Source organism: Octopus bimaculoides, chromosome 18, assembly GCF_001194135.2.
Source record: "Octopus bimaculoides isolate UCB-OBI-ISO-001 chromosome 18, ASM119413v2, whole genome shotgun sequence".
Lineage (NCBI taxonomy): Eukaryota > Metazoa > Mollusca > Cephalopoda > Octopoda > Octopodidae > Octopus > Octopus bimaculoides.
Window position 1 is genome coordinate 46,441,172 of NC_068998.1, and position 6,725 is coordinate 46,447,896.

The 6,725-nt window shown below is 37.7% G+C and overlaps 2 protein-coding genes across 3 annotated transcripts in view; one reads left to right on the top strand and one right to left on the bottom strand.

Annotated features, from left to right (window-relative positions):
- LOC106877380 (solute carrier family 28 member 3) overlaps positions 1–6,725 on the bottom strand; it is a 184,474-nt gene that overhangs the window by 163,846 nt on the left and 13,903 nt on the right. The window lies entirely within an intron of this gene.
- Positions 6,434–6,725, top strand: part of LOC106877379 (uncharacterized) — a 39,397-nt gene continuing 39,105 nt past the window's right edge. Inside the window, exon 1 of one of the 2 annotated variants that reach the window (XR_008266088.1) lies at positions 6,434–6,591. The gene's annotated coding sequence lies outside the window, so the exon portion shown is untranslated. The remainder of the gene's footprint in view (positions 6,592–6,725) is intronic. The other variant, XM_052974568.1, reaches the window with a different exon arrangement.

The following is a 6,725-nucleotide window of genomic DNA, read 5'->3' on the forward strand; positions in this document are numbered from 1 at the left end:
AGAGAGAGAGAGAGAGAGAGAGAGAGAGAGAGAGAGAGAATTCAAATTTACAGAAAACAAAAGGTATGTGTATATATACATATATGTATTTATATTATACATATATGTGTGTGTGTGTGTGTGTGTGTGTGTATAAAGTGAAGGAGATAGACAGTATAATGTGTATAAGGGGTGTGTGTGTGTGTGTATATATATTCACACACATATATATGTAAGCATGTGTGTATGCATCTATGTATATATATATATATATATATATATATGTATATATTTATGCACATATATGTATATATGTATACATTTATACATAAACATATATACACATATACATACATAGATACATGCACTCACAAACACTCACATACATACACGCATGCATATATGTGTGAATGTGTGTGTGGTGGGGGTTGTATCTCAATCTTTTTGCTCGCTAGTGCAAAAACTTAACCCGGGCAAGAAATAAGCGCTTGATAGCAACTTATAGCGTACAAGACTATGATCTTATTTGTAATACTGAAAGGTTTGCAGACTGACAAGTGTGTCCGATTTCTATTGCGTTTATAATGTATTCAGGGTGGAGGCGCAATGGCCCAGTGGTTAGAGCAGCGGACGCGTGATCATAGGATCGTGGTTTCGATTCCCAGACCGGGCGTTGTGAGTGTTTATTGAGCTTAAACACCTAAAGCTCCACGAGGCTCCGGCAGGGCATGGTGGTGAACCCTGCTGTACTCTTGCGCCACAACTTTCTCTCATTCTTGCTTCCTGTTTCTGTTGTGCCTGTAATTCAAAGGGTCAGCCTTGTCAAGTTCTGTGTCACGCTGAATATCCCCGAGAACTACGTTAAGGGTACACGTGTCTGTGGAGTGCTCATCCACTTGCACGTTAATTTCACGAGCAGGCTGTTCCGTTGATCGGATCAACTGGAACCCTCGACGTCGTAAGCGACGGAGTGCCAACGCTCACTATTCCTGAACAGTGTCCAGAAGCCCTTTCAAGACATCCACATCTACACCTCTACAATCTTTGAGGTTGTTTGGCAGAATATCGAGCAGTTGTGGACCCTTGACAGTCAAGTCGTTGCAGTACTGCTAGAATATTTAATTTTAATGCATATATATATGTGCATGTGTGTGTGTGTTTGTGTGTGCGGGCATATGTGTATGCATATACATCATGTATTCATATATGTGTATGTTCCTACAAACACACAAGAAAGCCAGTACGAAATCATAAATCTCCAAGTGGTGGCGGTTGTAGTGATGATTACTGTGATGGTGGTGGTGGTGATGGTGGTGGAGGTGATGGTGGTGGTGGTGATGGCAGTGGTCTTAATGATGGTAATGTAGACGGTGGCGGTCGAAGCGGTGGCGGCGGCTGCTGTGGTGGTGGTGGTGGTGGTGGTGGCGATGTTGGTGATTGTGATGATTCTCAAATATATTTCTACGCTGTAGGTTATCTTCAGTCTGAAACAGTGCACCGTAACAAACACCCGCAGCTCACTGCATGTCTTACAAATTCCATATCCACCCTTTATTCTATCACCACAACCTCAACCTCTAATAGCACAGGCCATAACTCTTTATCGCTCTTATATGATACACTTGGTAACGTTATATGTACACACACACATACACACATACATACATACATACATACATACATACATACATACATACATACATACATGTACACATTCTCACACGCACTTTAGTTGCAATTTGCAACCGTGCACAACAATATATATACGCTCGTGCACAAATACTTACAGATCAGCGGACACAGAATCGACTGTTGCACCCTGCATAAACATACCAGCATGTTTGTGTTTGTTTCTGTGTATGCGTGTTTGGCCTGCATTCGCTGTGTGTGTGTGTGTGTGTGTGTGCGTGATCGCTATATAAATATGTTTGTTTGTGTGCCTATATCTACGCATGCTTGTATGTTGTATAAGCTGTTCACGACTTGGTTGAATTACCAATTCGTAAATTTGTCGACGAGTGTTCAAATCCCAGCCGAGGACGGCTTTAGTAATGTAGAAAAAATGATAGAAACCGTCTCCTTAAGACCTAACTTCAGTCCCTCAGTCTTGATTTGTTCTTATTGAATGGAAGACCGAAGCTAAACCTGAAATATCCCTGGGTATCTTCAATTTTTTTTTTACTTATTTCAGTCATTTGACTGCGCCATGCTGGAGCACCACCTTGAAAAGTTTAGTCGAATAAATCTCTTCTTTAGTCATTCTCTTTCATTCTTAGTGTTTCCACGTTATGATTTTAGACAATCTTTCACTTACATAACAGTACATTAGTCAGAGGCCAGATTTATATTCCTATTTAAATATTAAAATCTTTAATATTTAAGGGCTTCGTTTCGATCAACATTTTGCTGTTCTAGATTGAAAACAACGACGCCAGTTGTTTGCGATAAGCGGTAACGCGAAATTTTAAAAAAAAGATAAAAACCTAAGTTCTCTTTCTGCTTTTATTTACATAAGCTCTACTTAGTTGATTGAACAATTTTCCTAAGTCTTCACACTCATATATACACACACATGTATAGTCATACATACCCGCATAACAGATAAAATTCCAAGTACGAAACGTAGTTTTCATAAATAAGAAAATCCAAGAATGAGCATGCTTCGTATCTACTTATTGAACAAAATTCCGCTGCCTTTGTGTTAAGACTCAAGCTTATCACAAATATAGCGACATTTATTTATACTTTTGTTTTCTTCGTATTGAAATGAAAACCCTTCTTCATTGCTGTGCTTGGTATGTGGATATAAATCCGATGACATCTGAATCAAAGCTTTCTTGCAAGATAAAGACATTTGAAATGTAATCATTTATTTCTTTAAGGAAAACATTCAAATTATTTAAAGAGATTTTTAAAACGATAAGCAAAGCAGGCAAATATTTTAAAAGTTGGTTTAGAAGCTCGTTTTGCAATCACTTGGTTTCGGGTTCAGTTCTAACGTACGGCACCTTGGGTAAGTGTCTTCTACTATAGCCCCTGGCCGACCAGTGCCTGGTAAGTGAATCTGATAGACGAAACTGTGTAAAAGCCCGTTGAATGTGTGTGTTTCTGTCTGTTTGTCTCCGCCTTCGCTTGACAATTGATGTTAGTTTGTTTACGTCCTCGTAACATAGCAGTCAGACATAAGAGACAGATAGAATAAGTGCCAGATAAATAATAGGGGCGTTTCGTTTAAGTAACACCCTTCAAGGAAAGCGGTGCCCCAGGATGGTCGCAGTCCAATGATTGAAACAAGTAAAAGATAAAATATAGATAACAGTTTCTAGATTCATTCAAAATACTCTCAGAAAGACAAACAAGAGGCAAATAATTTTTTTTTGAAATATATAAACAGTTTCTGAAGAGATTCAGATTGCTTCTTATAAAATATCTGAAACGGTTACACAAAGAAATAAAGTCTCCTACGTTGGTAGAGTCAATTATCTTGCTTGAAAAATGTTGAAACAATGCTAAAAGATTAAGTAGAACATGGAGTATGTAAAATTCCTCTCTCTCTCACGCGATACAGTTTGTTATCACATTTTGCAATAGTCTGCCGACATTGACGAATATATCATGATAAACGTCAACATTCAGTTTTGCTTTACAAGTTTCCTCAGCCTTATTTATACAACCTCTCTCAATAGCCTAATATTAATACACGTAATAACGAAAGTAAAAAAGCTCTCACCGAATGTAATGTTATAAATACGCCAGCCTGTAACTGCCCAGGTTAATACATTTCCAATGTGAAGAAACTCTACCAGATATCACCAAGCAAATGAGAAGCTATAAGCATATATCTATTTCATTGATGGAAGTTAATTATCAAATGTGTTTGGTTTTTCGTGAGTGTGTGTGTGTGTATGTTTGTAAAGTCAGGTTGCAAACAAATGCCAGGCTCTACAAAAGTTAACATTTTTCATATTCTGAATAACAGCCTTAAAGACCGGAAATTACCATGAAAGTCACGTGTCACCATTTGTACCAATGAAACACTCTCTACGGTAGACTGCATGAAAACGAACAACATCTGGATGCTATTATAAATCACTGCATTCTACACTGGTCTTAGTTGCCCCGCAAAATAAGAAATCGAACTGAAACCGGTTTAAAATAAAATTGCCGAGATAATTAATTTTATTAAAACAATTAAAGTTTACTTTGTTTTGTCTGAGAAAGCTTTTGTTGATATAGATTCTAGCTTTGATACTTTAACGCATTGACGTGAGATTATGGTCTCCATTCACGACGCGGAAATGATGGAAGGAAGTAATCGAGGCCGCACATATTGCGACGTGAGAAATAAAATTTTCGGATCGTCGCAGGACACATTGTAACGACGGCGCATGGCGGGCACGTTACCATTCCATACTTTTCGTTTGCCGAGTGATGAGGCTCTCTTTGAGCGTAGTAATTTTTTTTTCTACGGTAAACGAACGGATCTCTCCAGACCTTCAGTGAGGGGAACCCTCGGATGAACTGTGCGAACTGGCTGATTTCCGTGAGATTGTCATGTAGTTAATATCTACAGGGTGCGGCAGAAATACCTCCCACATTTGAAAGGTTGACAAAAGGAAAAAGAAACAACATTTATGAAAAATTAATTTTACTGTTGTTTAAAGAAAGGATTGCAGTTTTTGTTTTTCATTAGCTAAATGAAAACATCATTGGTACTTGCATAAGTTCATTAGCAACACATAGGTGAAAGTTTAAAATGTGGGAAGTATTTCTGCCGCACCCTGTAGAATACACTCTGATACTGGCAATATATTTGGAATCTGTTGTGGGAGAAGAAATTACATTATGCTTCATTAAATATCGGGATTAGTTGTGTGTACGAAATTTGATCTGGAATGGCTTTAAAATAATTTCGGGTTCATAGCAAGACATAAAAACATCTGGTTGTAATAACTGAAGCATTGCAATATCAACATAACTGTAATTTATATAGCTTCGGTGCTATATAAGTTTCTCATACGTTTTATATGATGAATAATTAACACTTATATAATTAATTATGAAATTATTAATCCATGTTAATCAACGGAATCTTTGACTTGGATTTTATGTAACTTCCGACCCTCGAAATTGTTTGTACTTTAGAAATCAGAATTGAAAACCACATTCTTGAATAAGCACTTTAAGAATCGTCTTAGAAAATGAAGTCCAAACTTTCAAAAGACGATTCTGTAAAACCATCTTGTATTTTAAATCTTCTCTGTTGAAGTGAGCCATCATATTTGGATTTCTTTAAGGTGGCGAGCTGGCAAAATCATTAGCACGCCAGATAAAATGCTTTGCAACATTTTTTCCGGCTTTACGTTCTAAGTTCAGATTCCTTGGAAGTCGACTTTGCCTTTCATCTTTTCGGTGTTGATAAAATAAATACCAGTTGAGCAACGGATTTCGATGTAATCAACTATCCCCACCTCCTACAAAATTTCAGCCCTTGTAAAGAGAATTTTATTTGCATTCATTCTTTGAAATCGAAGTATGTAACACGACGTTGATTGTGTTCAATGAGCCATTATCTTCCACAACACCTGGAATCTCTTTCTCTTGAATAACCTTGCCACTATGGTTTCTATAAAGACAGGGCTATTGGGAAACTACGTTCCTCTGTCAACCACCAGTGTATTCTCACATTGTAGAAATTTGGTAAACGAATTGCTGCTCTCAACATTAGTAAAGTTTTCAACTGTGTCCACTTTGAAAATTTCTTATCGAAACTGCCTACTTATTGGTTTCATTTACCCCTCATGTCTTCGATCAGTAGCTTTTAATCAGATCACACTATCGCAGCGCGTATTGACAACAGAGTTGTTTCTGTCCTAGAGTTCCGTTTTGTCTTCTGCAGTCTTTCTTCTATACATCAATGACTTAACAGTTGTTATATGCAACAACACCGACTCTTGTGTAGGTGATACGAACCTTCATTCCTTTCTAACGTTCTTCAACCACACATCACTCATGCTCAACTAAGACACCACGCGCAAAAGCAGCACTACTGACTCTATAAATGCAGCCCTTAAAAGAATCCTGCCATAGTGCCATCCCAGTCTTGTCTCAGCAACAAAAAGAAAACTATATAAACATTACCACAGATCAAGAAAACAACATAGCATCACACTCTAATTCAACATTAGCAAACTTTCAGCTAAATATCTTAAGACAACTCCAAATAATAATCCTCACGATCCAAGGAGCTGCCCTGGCAAATAACATTCTTAACATAGCAAGGACTGCATTCAAAAGACTGGCTATTTTCTTCAAGACCACAAAATACTTTACTCCCCACCCAACAATAACTGACACTCTACAAAATTTAGAGGAGACGCACAATGAAACACTACCCCTACATATATATTACGGTACTACATCACATGTATTTTAGTCCTTAATTTTCTGTCTCACTTGTATGTTGTTGTCTTTCATGTTCTAAGATATTTCCTTAGTAATTTCCACTACCTCACTGATGTTTACGATCACTGGACTAGTTCCATGGTTTTAAATCCACGCACGTATGCACGCCGAAACTAGGGTGATTCAGGAAGTCATGGCTGACGAGAGGTAATCCATAAGTAATTGCTCTTTTCCGTTGATCGTTTTCTACATTGCCTTGTTTTGATTTTTGCTTACCCGTAAGTGTAATGGAATAATGATGAATGTGTGTGTGTGTGTGTGTGTGTGTGTGTGTGTGTGTG